We start from the raw sequence: 14,457 nt of genomic DNA on the forward strand, positions 1-14,457 counted from the left end.
AGAGTTTTTCAAAGTTTATCGCGTTTTTTAATCGCGATGGTTACCAATCCAAATTCGTCGATCAAAATATCAATGGCATAGAGATAGGTTCAATTCATCTATAGGAATGATTCTGGATGAATTTCATTGCGAGTTTTTCAAAGTTTATCGCGCTTTTTTATTCGCGATGGTTACGAGTCCAAATTCAATGAACAAACATTTCTATCACTTTGAAGTGATTTTCTATTCATCCATTGGGACTGGGAGGGTAAATTTTCATTTTTGAATGTCAACGGCTATATCACGTAGAACGCACCTGGTCTCGTCAACTCCCAGAAGTTAAGTTACGTCGAGTCCTGTTAGTACTTGGAAGGGTGACCGCTTGGGAATACGGGATGTCGTTGGCGATGAATAGTTTGTTTTCAATAACAAATTTCTTGAAATTTTTTTTCAATCACGATGGTTACCAGTCCAAATTCGTAGATAAAACATTTCAATGCCTTAGAGATAGGTTCAATTCATCTATAAGAATGATTATGGATCAATTCCATTGAGAGTTTTTCAAAGTTTATCGCGTTTTTTAATCGCGATGGTTACCAGTCCAAATTCGTAGATCAAAAATATCAATGGCATAGAGATAGGTTCAATTCATCTATAGGAATGATTCTGGATAAATTTCATTGCGAGTTTTTCAAAGTTTATCGCGCTTTTTTATTCGCGATGGTTACGAGTCCAAATTCAATGAACAAACATTTCTATCACTTTGAAGTGATTTTCTATTCATCCATTGGGACTGGGAGGGTAAATTTTCATTTTTGAATGTCAACGGCCATATCACGTAGAACGCACCTGGTCTCGTCAGCTCCCAGAAGTTAAGTTACGTCGAGTCCCGTTAGTACTTGGAAGGGTGACCGCTTGGGAATACGGGATGTCGTTGGCGATGAATAGTTTGTTTTCAATAACAAATTTCTTGAATTTTTTTTTCAATCACGATGGTTACCAGTCCAAATTCGTAGATAAAACATTTCAATGCCTTAGAGATAGGTTCAATTCATCTATAAAAATGATTCTGGATCAATTCCATTGAGAGTTTTTCAAAGTTTATCGCGTTTTTTAATCGCGATGGTTACCAATCCAAATTCGTCGATCAAAATATCAATGGCATAGAGATAGGTTCAATTCATCTATAGGAATGATTCTGGATGAATTTCATTGCGAGTTTTTCAAAGTTTATCGCGCTTTTTTATTCGCGATGGTTACGAGTCCAAATTCAATGAATAAACATTTCTATCAATTTGAAGTGATTTTCTATTCATCCATTGGGACTGGGAGGGTAAATTTTCATTTTTGAATGTCAACGGCCATATCACGTAGAACGCACCTGGTCTCGTCAGCTCCCAGAAGTTAAGTTACGTCGAGTCCCGTTAGTACTTGGAAGGGTGACCGCTTGGGAATACGGGATGTCGTTGGCGATGAATAGTTTGTTTTCAATAACAAATTTCTTGAATTTTTTTTTCAATCACGATGGTTACCAGTCCAAATTCGTAGATAAAACATTTCAATGCCTTAGAGATAGGTTCAATTCATCTATAAAAATGATTCTGGATCAATTCCATTGAGAGTTTTTCAAAGTTTATCGCGTTTTTTAATCGCGATGGTTACCAATCCAAATTCGTCGATCAAAATATCAATGGCATAGAGATAGGTTCAATTCATCTATAGGAATGATTCTGGATGAATTTCATTGCGAGTTTTTCAAAGTTTATCGCGCTTTTTTATTCGCGATGGTTACGAGTCCAAATTCAATGAATAAACATTTCTATCACTTTGAAGTGATTTTCTATTCATCCATTGGGACTGGGAGGGTAAATTTTCATTTTTGAATGTCAACGGCCATATCACGTAGAACGCACCTGGTCTCGTCAGCTCCCAGAAGTTAAGTTACGTCGAGTCCCGTTAGTACTTGGAAGGGTGACCGCTTGGGAATACGGGATGTCGTTGGCGATGAATAGTTTGTTTTCAATAACAAATTTCTTGAATTTTTTTTTCAATCACGATGGTTACCAGTCCAAATTCGTAGATAAAACATTTCAATGCCTTAGAGATAGGTTCAATTCATCTATAAAAATGATTCTGGATCAATTCCATTGAGAGTTTTTCAAAGTTTATCGCGTTTTTTAATCGCGATGGTTACCAATCCAAATTCGTCGATCAAAATATCAATGGCATAGAGATAGGTTCAATTCATCTATAGGAATGATTCTGGATGAATTTCATTGCGAGTTTTTCAAAGTTTATCGCGCTTTTTTATTCGCGATGGTTACGAGTCCAAATTCAATGAACAAACATTTCTATCACTTTGAAGTGATTTTCTATTCATCCATTGGGACTGGGAGGGTAAATTTTCATTTTTGAATGTCAACGGCTATATCACGTAGAACGCACCTGGTCTCGTCAGCTCCCAGAAGTTAAGTTACGTCGAGTCACGTTAGTACTTGGAAGGGTGACCGCTTGGGAATACGGGATGTCGTTGGCGATGAATAGTTTGTTTTCAATAACAAATTTCTTGAATTTTTTTTTCAATCGCGATGGTTACCAGTCCAAATTCGTAGATAAAACATTTCAATGCCTTAGAGATAGGTTCAATTCATCTATAAGAATGATTCTGGATCAATTCCATTGAGAGTTTTTCAAAGTTTATCGCGTTTTTTAATCGTGATGGTTACCAATCCAAATTCGTCGATCAAAATATCAATGGCATAGAGATAGGTTCAATTCATCTATAGGAATGATTCTGGATGAATTTCATTGCGAGTTTTTCAAAGTTTATCGCGCTTTTTTATTCGCGATGGTTACGAGTCCAAATTCAATGAACAAACATTTCTATCACTTTGAAGTGATTTTCTATTCATCCATTGGGAATGGAAGGGTAAATTTTCATTGCTGAATGTCAACGGCCATATCGAGTAGAACGCACCTGGTCTCGTCAGCTCCCAGAAGTTAAGTTACGTCGAGTCCTGTTAGTACTTGGAAGGGTGACCGCTTGGGAATACGGGATGTCGTTGGCGATGAATAGTTTGTTTTCAATAACAAATTTCTTGAAATTTTTTTTCAATCACGATGGTTACCAGTCCAAATTCGTAGATAAAACATTTCAATGCCTTAGAGATAGGTTCAATTCATCTATAAGAATGATTATGGATCAATTCCATTGAGAGTTTTTCAAAGTTTATCGCGTTTTTTAATCGCGATGGTTACCAGTCCAAATTCGTAGATCAAAAATATCAATGGCATAGAGATAGGTTCAATTCATCTATAGGAATGATTCTGGATAAATTTCATTGCGAGTTTTTCAAAGTTGATCGCGCTTTTTTATTCGCGATGGTTACGAGTCCAAATTCAATGAATAAACATTTCTATCACTTTGAAGTGATTTTCTATTCATCCATTGGGAGTGGGAGGGTAAATTTTCATTTTTGAATGTCAACGGCCATATCACGTAGAACGCACCTGGTCTCGTCAGCTCCCAGAAGTTAAGTTACGTCGAGTCCCGTTAGTACTTGGAAGGGTGACCGCTTGGGAATACGGGATGTCGTTGGCGATGAATAGTTTGTTTTCAATAACAAATTTCTTGAATTTTTTTTTCAATCACGATGGTTACCAGTCCAAATTCGTAGATAAAACATTTCAATGCCTTAGAGATAGGTTCAATTCATCTATAAGAATGATTATGGATCAATTCCATTGAGAGTTTTTCAAAGTTTATCGCGTTTTTTAATCGCGATGGTTACCAGTCCAAATTCGTAGATCAAAAATATCAATGGCATAGAGATAGGTTCAATTCATCTATAGGAATGATTCTGGATAAATTTCATTGCGAGTTTTTCAAAGTTGATCGCGCTTTTTTATTCGCGATGGTTACGAGTCCAAATTCAATGAACAAACATTTCTATCACTTTGAAGTGATTTTCTATTCATCCATTGGGACTGGGAGGGTAAATTTTCATTTTTGAATGTCAACGGCCATATCACGTAGAACGCACCTGGTCTCGTCAGCTCCCAGAAGTTAAGTTACGTCGAGTCCCGTTAGTACTTGGAAGGGTGACCGCTTGGGAATACGGGATGTCGTTGGCGATGAATAGTTTGTTTTCAATAACAAATTTCTTGAATTTTTTTTTCAATCGCGATGGTTACCAGTCCAAATTCGTAGATAAAACATTTCAATGCCTTAGAGATAGGTTCAATTCATCTATAAAAATGATTCTGGATCAATTCCATTGAGAGTTTTTCAAAGTTTATCGCGTTTTTTAATCGCGATGGTTACCAATCCAAATTCGTCGATCAAAATATCAATGGCATAGAGATAGGTTCAATTCATCTATAGGAATGATTCTGGATGAATTTCATTGCGAGTTTTTCAAAGTTTATCGCGCTTTTTTATTCGCGATGGTTACGAGTCCAAATTCAATGAATAAACATTTCTATCACTTTGAAGTGATTTTCTATTCATCCATTGGGAGTGGGAGGGTAAATTTTCATTTTTGAATGTCAACGGCCACATCACGTAGAACGCACCTGGTCTCGTCAGCTCCCAGAAGTTAAGTTACGTCGAGTCCCGTTAGTACTTGGAAGGGTGACCGCTTGGGAATACGGGATGTCGTTGGCGATGAATAGTTTGTTTTCAATAACAAATTTCTTGAATTTTTTTTTCAATCACGATGGTTACCAGTCCAAATTCGTAGATAAAACATTTCAATGCCTTAGAGATAGGTTCAATTCATCTATAAAAATGATTCTGGATCAATTCCATTGAGAGTTTTTCAAAGTTTATCGCGTTTTTTAATCGCGATGGTTACCAATCCAAATTCGTCGATCAAAATATCAATGGCATAGAGATAGGTTCAATTCATCTATAGGAATGATTCTGGATGAATTTCATTGCGAGTTTTTCAAAGTTTATCGCGCTTTTTTATTCGCGATGGTTACGAGTCCAAATTCAATGAATAAACATTTCTATCACTTTGAAGTGATTTTCTATTCATCCATTGGGACTGGGAGGGTAAATTTTCATTTTTGAATGTCAACGGCCATATCACGTAGAACGCACCTGGTCTCGTCAGCTCCCAGAAGTTAAGTTACGTCGAGTCCCGTTAGTACTTGGAAGGGTGACCGCTTGGGAATACGGGATGTCGTTGGCGATGAATAGTTTGTTTTCAATAACAAATTTCTTGAATTTTTTTTTCAATCACGATGGTTACCAGTCCAAATTCGTAGATAAAACATTTCAATGCCTTAGAGATAGGTTCAATTCATCTATAAAAATGATTCTGGATCAATTCCATTGAGAGTTTTTCAAAGTTTATCGCGTTTTTTAATCGCGATGGTTACCAATCCAAATTCGTCGATCAAAATATCAATGGCATAGAGATAGGTTCAATTCATCTATAGGAATGATTCTGGATGAATTTCATTGCGAGTTTTTCAAAGTTTATCGCGCTTTTTTATTCGCGATGGTTACGAGTCCAAATTCAATGAACAAACATTTCTATCACTTTGAAGTGATTTTCTATTCATCCATTGGGACTGGGAGGGTAAATTTTCATTTTTGAATGTCAACGGCTATATCACGTAGAACGCACCTGGTCTCGTCAGCTCCCAGAAGTTAAGTTACGTCGAGTCACGTTAGTACTTGGAAGGGTGACCGCTTGGGAATACGGGATGTCGTTGGCGATGAATAGTTTGTTTTCAATAACAAATTTCTTGAATTTTTTTTTCAATCGCGATGGTTACCAGTCCAAATTCGTAGATAAAACATTTCAATGCCTTAGAGATAGGTTCAATTCATCTATAAGAATGATTCTGGATCAATTCCATTGAGAGTTTTTCAAAGTTTATCGCGTTTTTTAATCGTGATGGTTACCAATCCAAATTCGTCGATCAAAATATCAATGGCATAGAGATAGGTTCAATTCATCTATAGGAATGATTCTGGATGAATTTCATTGCGAGTTTTTCAAAGTTTATCGCGCTTTTTTATTCGCGATGGTTACGAGTCCAAATTCAATGAACAAACATTTCTATCACTTTGAAGTGATTTTCTATTCATCCATTGGGAATGGAAGGGTAAATTTTCATTGCTGAATGTCAACGGCCATATCGAGTAGAACGCACCTGGTCTCGTCAGCTCCCAGAAGTTAAGTTACGTCGAGTCCTGTTAGTACTTGGAAGGGTGACCGCTTGGGAATACGGGATGTCGTTGGCGATGAATAGTTTGTTTTCAATAACAAATTTCTTGAAATTTTTTTTCAATCACGATGGTTACCAGTCCAAATTCGTAGATAAAACATTTCAATGCCTTAGAGATAGGTTCAATTCATCTATAAGAATGATTATGGATCAATTCCATTGAGAGTTTTTCAAAGTTTATCGCGTTTTTTAATCGCGATGGTTACCAGTCCAAATTCGTAGATCAAAAATATCAATGGCATAGAGATAGGTTCAATTCATCTATAGGAATGATTCTGGATAAATTTCATTGCGAGTTTTTCAAAGTTGATCGCGCTTTTTTATTCGCGATGGTTACGAGTCCAAATTCAATGAATAAACATTTCTATCACTTTGAAGTGATTTTCTATTCATCCATTGGGAGTGGGAGGGTAAATTTTCATTTTTGAATGTCAACGGCCATATCACGTAGAACGCACCTGGTCTCGTCAGCTCCCAGAAGTTAAGTTACGTCGAGTCCCGTTAGTACTTGGAAGGGTGACCGCTTGGGAATACGGGATGTCGTTGGCGATGAATAGTTTGTTTTCAATAACAAATTTCTTGAATTTTTTTTTCAATCACGATGGTTACCAGTCCAAATTCGTAGATAAAACATTTCAATGCCTTAGAGATAGGTTCAATTCATCTATAAGAATGATTATGGATCAATTCCATTGAGAGTTTTTCAAAGTTTATCGCGTTTTTTAATCGCGATGGTTACCAGTCCAAATTCGTAGATCAAAAATATCAATGGCATAGAGATAGGTTCAATTCATCTATAGGAATGATTCTGGATAAATTTCATTGCGAGTTTTTCAAAGTTGATCGCGCTTTTTTATTCGCGATGGTTACGAGTCCAAATTCAATGAACAAACATTTCTATCACTTTGAAGTGATTTTCTATTCATCCATTGGGACTGGGAGGGTAAATTTTCATTTTTGAATGTCAACGGCCATATCACGTAGAACGCACCTGGTCTCGTCAGCTCCCAGAAGTTAAGTTACGTCGAGTCCCGTTAGTACTTGGAAGGGTGACCGCTTGGGAATACGGGATGTCGTTGGCGATGAATAGTTTGTTTTCAATAACAAATTTCTTGAATTTTTTTTTCAATCGCGATGGTTACCAGTCCAAATTCGTAGATAAAACATTTCAATGCCTTAGAGATAGGTTCAATTCATCTATAAAAATGATTCTGGATCAATTCCATTGAGAGTTTTTCAAAGTTTATCGCGTTTTTTAATCGCGATGGTTACCAATCCAAATTCGTCGATCAAAATATCAATGGCATAGAGATAGGTTCAATTCATCTATAGGAATGATTCTGGATGAATTTCATTGCGAGTTTTTCAAAGTTTATCGCGCTTTTTTATTCGCGATGGTTACGAGTCCAAATTCAATGAATAAACATTTCTATCACTTTGAAGTGATTTTCTATTCATCCATTGGGAGTGGGAGGGTAAATTTTCATTTTTGAATGTCAACGGCCACATCACGTAGAACGCACCTGGTCTCGTCAGCTCCCAGAAGTTAAGTTACGTCGAGTCCCGTTAGTACTTGGAAGGGTGACCGCTTGGGAATACGGGATGTCGTTGGCGATGAATAGTTTGTTTTCAATAACAAATTTCTTGAATTTTTTTTTCAATCACGATGGTTACCAGTCCAAATTCGTAGATAAAACATTTCAATGCCTTAGAGATAGGTTCAATTCATCTATAAAAATGATTCTGGATCAATTCCATTGAGAGTTTTTCAAAGTTTATCGCGTTTTTTAATCGCGATGGTTACCAATCCAAATTCGTCGATCAAAATATCAATGGCATAGAGATAGGTTCAATTCATCTATAGGAATGATTCTGGATGAATTTCATTGCGAGTTTTTCAAAGTTTATCGCGCTTTTTTATTCGCGATGGTTACGAGTCCAAATTCAATGAACAAACATTTCTATCACTTTGAAGTGATTTTCTATTCATCCATTGGGACTGGGAGGGTAAATTTTCATTTTTGAATGTCAACGGCCATATCACGTAGAACGCACCTGGTCTCGTCAGCTCCCAGAAGTTAAGTTACGTCGAGTCCCGTTAGTACTTGGAAGGGTGACCGCTTGGGAATACGGGATGTCGTTGGCGATGAATAGTTTGTTTTCAATAACAAATTTCTTGAATTTTTTTTTCAATCGCGATGGTTACCAGTCCAAATTCGTAGATAAAACATTTCAATGCCTTAGAGATAGGTTCAATTCATCTATAAGAATGATTCTGGATCAATTCCATTGAGAGTTTTTCAAAGTTTATCGCGTTTTTTAATCGTGATGGTTACCAATCCAAATTCGTCGATCAAAATATCAATGGCATAGAGATAGGTTCAATTCATCTATAGGAATGATTCTGGATGAATTTCATTGCGAGTTTTTCAAAGTTTATCGCGCTTTTTTATTCGCGATGGTTACGAGTCCAAATTCAATGAACAAACATTTCTATCACTTTGAAGTGATTTTCTATTCATCCATTGGGAATGGAAGGGTAAATTTTCATTGCTGAATGTCAACGGCCATATCGAGTAGAACGCACCTGGTCTCGTCAGCTCCCAGAAGTTAAGTTACGTCGAGTCCTGTTAGTACTTGGAAGGGTGACCGCTTGGGAATACGGGATGTCGTTGGCGATGAATAGTTTGTTTTCAATAACAAATTTCTTGAAATTTTTTTTCAATCACGATGGTTACCAGTCCAAATTCGTAGATAAAACATTTCAATGCCTTAGAGATAGGTTCAATTCATCTATAAGAATGATTATGGATCAATTCCATTGAGAGTTTTTCAAAGTTTATCGCGTTTTTTAATCGCGATGGTTACCAGTCCAAATTCGTAGATCAAAAATATCAATGGCATAGAGATAGGTTCAATTCATCTATAGGAATGATTCTGGATAAATTTCATTGCGAGTTTTTCAAAGTTGATCGCGCTTTTTTATTCGCGATGGTTACGAGTCCAAATTCAATGAACAAACATTTCTATCACTTTGAAGTGATTTTCTATTCATCCATTGGGACTGGGAGGGTAAATTTTCATTTTTGAATGTCAACGGCCATATCACGTAGAACGCACCTGCTCTCGTCAGCTCCCAGAAGTTAAGTTACGTCGAGTCCCGTTAGTACTTGGAAGGGTGACCGCTTGGGAATACGGGATGTCGTTGGCGATGAATAGTTTGTTTTCAATAACAAATTTCTTGAATTTTTTTTTCAATCGCGATGGTTACCAGTCCAAATTCGTAGATAAAACATTTCAATGCCTTAGAGATAGGTTCAATTCATCTATAAAAATGATTCTGGATCAATTCCATTGAGAGTTTTTCAAAGTTTATCGCGTTTTTTAATCGCGATGGTTACCAATCCAAATTCGTCGATCAAAATATCAATGGCATAGAGATAGGTTCAATTCATCTATAGGAATGATTCTGGATGAATTTCATTGCGAGTTTTTCAAAGTTTATCGCGCTTTTTTATTCGCGATGGTTACGAGTCCAAATTCAATGAATAAACATTTCTATCACTTTGAAGTGATTTTCTATTCATCCATTGGGAGTGGGAGGGTAAATTTTCATTTTTGAATGTAAACGGCCATATCACGTAGAACGCACCTGGTCTCGTCAGCTCCCAGAAGTTAAGTTACGTCGAGTCCCGTTAGTACTTGGAAGGGTGACCGCTTGGGAATACGGGATGTCGTTGGCGATGAATAGTTTGTTTTCAATAACAAATTTCTTGAATTTTTTTTTCAATCACGATGGTTACCAGTCCAAATTCGTAGATAAAACATTTCAATGCCTTAGAGATAGGTTCAATTCATCTATAAGAATGATTATGGATCAATTCCATTGAGAGTTTTTCAAAGTTTATCGCGTTTTTTAATCGCGATGGTTACCAGTCCAAATTCGTAGATCAAAAATATCAATGGCATAGAGATAGGTTCAATTCATCTATAGGAATGATTCTGGATAAATTTCATTGCGAGTTTTTCAAAGTTGATCGCGCTTTTTTATTCGCGATGGTTACGAGTCCAAATTCAATGAACAAACATTTCTATCACTTTGAAGTGATTTTCTATTCATCCATTGGGACTGGGTGGGTAAATTTTCATTTTTGAATGTCAACGGCCATATCACGTAGAACGCACCTGGTCTCGTCAGCTCCCAGAAGTTAAGTTACGTCGAGTCCCGTTAGTACTTGGAAGGGTGACCGCTTGGGAATACGGGATGTCGTTGGCGATGAATAGTTTGTTTTCAATAACAAATTTCTTGAATTTTTTTTTCAATCGCGATGGTTACCAGTCCAAATTCGTAGATAAAACATTTCAATGCCTTAGAGATAGGTTCAATTCATCTATAAAAATGATTCTGGATCAATTCCATTGAGAGTTTTTCAAAGTTTATCGCGTTTTTTAATCGCGATGGTTACCAATCCAAATTCGTCGATCAAAATATCAATGGCATAGAGATAGGTTCAATTCATCTATAGGAATGATTCTGGATGAATTTCATTGCGAGTTTTTCAAAGTTTATCGCGCTTTTTTATTCGCGATGGTTACGAGTCCAAATTCAATGAATAAACATTTCTATCACTTTGAAGTGATTTTCTATTCATCCATTGGGAGTGGGAGGGTAAATTTTCATTTTTGAATGTCAACGGCCACATCACGTAGAACGCACCTGGTCTCGTCAGCTCCCAGAAGTTAAGTTACGTCGAGTCCCGTTAGTACTTGGAAGGGTGACCGCTTGGGAATACGGGATGTCGTTGGCGATGAATAGTTTGTTTTCAATAACAAATTTCTTGAATTTTTTTTTCAATCACGATGGTTACCAGTCCAAATTCGTAGATAAAACATTTCAATGCCTTAGAGATAGGTTCAATTCATCTATAAAAATGATTCTGGATCAATTCCATTGAGAGTTTTTCAAAGTTTATCGCGTTTTTTAATCGCGATGGTTACCAATCCAAATTCGTCGATCAAAATATCAATGGCATAGAGATAGGTTCAATTCATCTATAGGAATGATTCTGGATGAATTTCATTGCGAGTTTTTCAAAGTTTATCGCGCTTTTTTATTCGCGATGGTTACGAGTCCAAATTCAATGAACAAACATTTCTATCACTTTGAAGTGATTTTCTATTCATCCATTGGGACTGGGAGGGTAAATTTTCATTTTTGAATGTCAACGGCCATATCACGTAGAACGCACCTGGTCTCGTCAGCTCCCAGAAGTTAAGTTACGTCGAGTCCCGTTAGTACTTGGAAGGGTGACCGCTTGGGAATACGGGATGTCGTTGGCGATGAATAGTTTGTTTTCAATAACAAATTTCTTGAATTTTTTTTTCAATCGCGATGGTTACCAGTCCAAATTCGTAGATAAAACATTTCAATGCCTTAGAGATAGGTTCAATTCATCTATAAGAATGATTCTGGATCAATTCCATTGAGAGTTTTTCAAAGTTTATCGCGTTTTTTAATCGTGATGGTTACCAATCCAAATTCGTCGATCAAAATATCAATGGCATAGAGATAGGTTCAATTCATCTATAGGAATGATTCTGGATGAATTTCATTGCGAGTTTTTCAAAGTTTATCGCGCTTTTTTATTCGCGATGGTTACGAGTCCAAATTCAATGAACAAACATTTCTATCACTTTGAAGTGATTTTCTATTCATCCATTGGGAATGGAAGGGTAAATTTTCATTGCTGAATGTCAACGGCCATATCGAGTAGAACGCACCTGGTCTCGTCAGCTCCCAGAAGTTAAGTTACGTCGAGTCCTGTTAGTACTTGGAAGGGTGACCGCTTGGGAATACGGGATGTCGTTGGCGATGAATAGTTTGTTTTCAATAACAAATTTCTTGAAATTTTTTTTCAATCACGATGGTTACCAGTCCAAATTCGTAGATAAAACATTTCAATGCCTTAGAGATAGGTTCAATTCATCTATAAGAATGATTATGGATCAATTCCATTGAGAGTTTTTCAAAGTTTATCGCGTTTTTTAATCGCGATGGTTACCAGTCCAAATTCGTAGATCAAAAATATCAATGGCATAGAGATAGGTTCAATTCATCTATAGGAATGATTCTGGATAAATTTCATTGCGAGTTTTTCAAAGTTGATCGCGCTTTTTTATTCGCGATGGTTACGAGTCCAAATTCAATGAACAAACATTTCTATCACTTTGAAGTGATTTTCTATTCATCCATTGGGACTGGGAGGGTAAATTTTCATTTTTGAATGTCAACGGCCATATCACGTAGAACGCACCTGCTCTCGTCAGCTCCCAGAAGTTAAGTTACGTCGAGTCCCGTTAGTACTTGGAAGGGTGACCGCTTGGGAATACGGGATGTCGTTGGCGATGAATAGTTTGTTTTCAATAACAAATTTCTTGAATTTTTTTTTCAATCGCGATGGTTACCAGTCCAAATTCGTAGATAAAACATTTCAATGCCTTAGAGATAGGTTCAATTCATCTATAAAAATGATTCTGGATCAATTCCATTGAGAGTTTTTCAAAGTTTATCGCGTTTTTTAATCGCGATGGTTACCAATCCAAATTCGTCGATCAAAATATCAATGGCATAGAGATAGGTTCAATTCATCTATAGGAATGATTCTGGATGAATTTCATTGCGAGTTTTTCAAAGTTTATCGCGCTTTTTTATTCGCGATGGTTACGAGTCCAAATTCAATGAATAAACATTTCTATCACTTTGAAGTGATTTTCTATTCATCCATTGGGAGTGGGAGGGTAAATTTTCATTTTTGAATGTCAACGGCCATATCACGTAGAACGCACCTGGTCTCGTCAGCTCCCAGAAGTTAAGTTACGTCGAGTCCCGTTAGTACTTGGAAGGGTGACCGCTTGGGAATACGGGATGTCGTTGGCGATGAATAGTTTGTTTTCAATAACAAATTTCTTGAATTTTTTTTTCAATCACGATGGTTACCAGTCCAAATTCGTAGATAAAACATTTCAATGCCTTAGAGATAGGTTCAATTCATCTATAAGAATGATTATGGATCAATTCCATTGAGAGTTTTTCAAAGTTTATCGCGTTTTTTAATCGCGATGGTTACCAGTCCAAATTCGTAGATCAAAAATATCAATGGCATAGAGATAGGTTCAATTCATCTATAGGAATGATTCTGGATAAATTTCATTGCGAGTTTTTCAAAGTTGATCGCGCTTTTTTATTCGCGATGGTTACGAGTCCAAATTCAATGAACAAACATTTCTATCACTTTGAAGTGATTTTCTATTCATCCATTGGGACTGGGTGGGTAAATTTTCATTTTTGAATGTCAACGGCCATATCACGTAGAACGCACCTGGTCTCGTCAGCTCCCAGAAGTTAAGTTACGTCGAGTCCCGTTAGTACTTGGAAGGGTGATCGCTTGGGAATACGGGATGTCGTTGGCGATGAATAGTTTGTTTTCAATAACAAATTTCTTGAATTTTTTTTTCAATCGCGATGGTTACCAGTCCAAATTCGTAGATAAAACATTTCAATGCCTTAGAGATAGGTTCAATTCATCTATAAAAATGATTCTGGATCAATTCCATTGAGAGTTTTTCAAAGTTTATCGCGTTTTTTAATCGCGATGGTTACCAATCCAAATTCGTCGATCAAAATATCAATGGCATAGAGATAGGTTCAATTCATCTATAGGAATGATTCTGGATGAATTTCATTGCGAGTTTTTCAAAGTTTATCGCGCTTTTTTATTCGCGATGGTTACGAGTCCAAATTCAATGAATAAACATTTCTATCACTTTGAAGTGATTTTCTATTCATCCATTGGGAGTGGGAGGGTAAATTTTCATTTTTGAATGTCAACGGCCATATCACGTAGAACGCACCTGGTCTCGTCAGCTCCCAGAAGTTAAGTTACGTCGAGTCCCGTTAGTACTTGGAAGGGTGACCGCTTGGGAATACGGGATGTCGTTGGCGATGAATAGTTTGTTTTCAATAACAAATTTCTTGAATTTTTTTTTCAATCACGATGGTTACCAGTCCAAATTCGTAGATAAAACATTTCAATGCCTTAGAGATAGGTTCAATTCATCTATAAGAATGATTATGGATCAATTCCATTGAGAGTTTTTCAAAGTTTATCGCGTTTTTTAATCGCGATGGTTACCAGTCCAAATTCGTAGATCAAAAATATCAATGGCATAGAG

General features: G+C 36.7%; 27 pseudogenes; all 27 read left to right on the forward strand.

Annotated features, from left to right (window-relative positions):
- The first annotated feature begins 267 nt into the window (after positions 1-267).
- On the forward strand, positions 268-386 carry LOC124330033 (annotated as a pseudogene).
- A 414-nt stretch (positions 387-800) lies between these two features.
- Positions 801-919, forward strand: LOC124332073 (annotated as a pseudogene).
- Positions 920-1,332: 413 nt separating this feature from the next.
- Positions 1,333-1,451, forward strand: LOC124332074 (annotated as a pseudogene).
- A 413-nt stretch (positions 1,452-1,864) lies between these two features.
- On the forward strand, positions 1,865-1,983 carry LOC124332075 (annotated as a pseudogene).
- A 413-nt stretch (positions 1,984-2,396) lies between these two features.
- On the forward strand, positions 2,397-2,515 carry LOC124333512 (annotated as a pseudogene).
- A 413-nt stretch (positions 2,516-2,928) lies between these two features.
- On the forward strand, positions 2,929-3,047 carry LOC124329674 (annotated as a pseudogene).
- A 414-nt stretch (positions 3,048-3,461) lies between these two features.
- Positions 3,462-3,580, forward strand: LOC124332077 (annotated as a pseudogene).
- A 414-nt stretch (positions 3,581-3,994) lies between these two features.
- On the forward strand, positions 3,995-4,113 carry LOC124332078 (annotated as a pseudogene).
- A 413-nt stretch (positions 4,114-4,526) lies between these two features.
- Positions 4,527-4,645, forward strand: LOC124334082 (annotated as a pseudogene).
- A 413-nt stretch (positions 4,646-5,058) lies between these two features.
- On the forward strand, positions 5,059-5,177 carry LOC124332079 (annotated as a pseudogene).
- Positions 5,178-5,590: 413 nt separating this feature from the next.
- On the forward strand, positions 5,591-5,709 carry LOC124333513 (annotated as a pseudogene).
- Positions 5,710-6,122: 413 nt separating this feature from the next.
- On the forward strand, positions 6,123-6,241 carry LOC124329675 (annotated as a pseudogene).
- A 414-nt stretch (positions 6,242-6,655) lies between these two features.
- On the forward strand, positions 6,656-6,774 carry LOC124332080 (annotated as a pseudogene).
- Positions 6,775-7,188: 414 nt separating this feature from the next.
- On the forward strand, positions 7,189-7,307 carry LOC124332081 (annotated as a pseudogene).
- Positions 7,308-7,720: 413 nt separating this feature from the next.
- Positions 7,721-7,839, forward strand: LOC124334083 (annotated as a pseudogene).
- A 413-nt stretch (positions 7,840-8,252) lies between these two features.
- On the forward strand, positions 8,253-8,371 carry LOC124332082 (annotated as a pseudogene).
- Positions 8,372-8,784: 413 nt separating this feature from the next.
- On the forward strand, positions 8,785-8,903 carry LOC124329676 (annotated as a pseudogene).
- Positions 8,904-9,317: 414 nt separating this feature from the next.
- On the forward strand, positions 9,318-9,436 carry LOC124335668 (annotated as a pseudogene).
- A 413-nt stretch (positions 9,437-9,849) lies between these two features.
- On the forward strand, positions 9,850-9,968 carry LOC124334879 (annotated as a pseudogene).
- A 414-nt stretch (positions 9,969-10,382) lies between these two features.
- LOC124332083 lies at positions 10,383-10,501 on the forward strand (annotated as a pseudogene).
- Positions 10,502-10,914: 413 nt separating this feature from the next.
- LOC124334084 lies at positions 10,915-11,033 on the forward strand (annotated as a pseudogene).
- A 413-nt stretch (positions 11,034-11,446) lies between these two features.
- On the forward strand, positions 11,447-11,565 carry LOC124332084 (annotated as a pseudogene).
- A 413-nt stretch (positions 11,566-11,978) lies between these two features.
- Positions 11,979-12,097, forward strand: LOC124329679 (annotated as a pseudogene).
- Positions 12,098-12,511: 414 nt separating this feature from the next.
- Positions 12,512-12,630, forward strand: LOC124335669 (annotated as a pseudogene).
- A 413-nt stretch (positions 12,631-13,043) lies between these two features.
- Positions 13,044-13,162, forward strand: LOC124332085 (annotated as a pseudogene).
- Positions 13,163-13,576: 414 nt separating this feature from the next.
- On the forward strand, positions 13,577-13,695 carry LOC124334308 (annotated as a pseudogene).
- A 413-nt stretch (positions 13,696-14,108) lies between these two features.
- Positions 14,109-14,227, forward strand: LOC124332086 (annotated as a pseudogene).
- Positions 14,228-14,457: the final 230 nt, after the last annotated feature.

Source organism: Daphnia pulicaria, chromosome 3 (assembly GCF_021234035.1).
Source record: "Daphnia pulicaria isolate SC F1-1A chromosome 3, SC_F0-13Bv2, whole genome shotgun sequence".
NCBI lineage: Eukaryota > Metazoa > Arthropoda > Branchiopoda > Diplostraca > Daphniidae > Daphnia > Daphnia pulicaria.